Raw genomic sequence first — 537 nt, 5'->3', positions numbered from 1 at the left:
AGAGAGAGAGAGAGAGAGAGAGAGAGAGAGAGAGAGAGAGAGAGAGAGAGAGAGAGAGAAAGAGAGAGAAAGAAAGCGATCTCGTTACACCCTTCGGTCGAGGCGTGTGGAGAAAGCCGCAGCCGTGAAAAAAAAGAATCGCGTGTAAAATCGGCGGCGGGCGTCGCTCTGGTGCGGATAATGGAGCGTGACGAATCTCTGATTGCCGCTCTGATGATAGTATGCTCGTTTGGACGCTGATAAAAAAGTAGCAGGTGTCAGTCGGCGGTGCAAAAGCGAGCTAAAAATATAACGTTCACTCGCGTCGCGTTGGCGTAAAATCGCGGCTCGTTCACGCGGCATGTGTCCATCGATATGACCCCGATATGTAGTCGCGATGTTCGTCGACTCTGAAAAAAAGAGCGCATCGCCTTTTGTTCGCCTTTTGTTCGCGGTAAAGGGACGATGAGCGGCGCGAGACGTTCGACGAGACGAGAGTAGACATGCTGTTGTCAGGGAGGAAGAGAGAGAGAGAGAGAGAGAGAGAGAGAGAGAGAG

The sequence above is a fragment of the Odontomachus brunneus genome, unplaced genomic scaffold, assembly GCF_010583005.1.
Source record: "Odontomachus brunneus isolate Ranch 3 - 2012 unplaced genomic scaffold, Obru_v1 Obru_scaffold_059, whole genome shotgun sequence".
Lineage (NCBI taxonomy): Eukaryota > Metazoa > Arthropoda > Insecta > Hymenoptera > Formicidae > Odontomachus > Odontomachus brunneus.
This window is presented reverse-complemented; position numbering follows the sequence as displayed.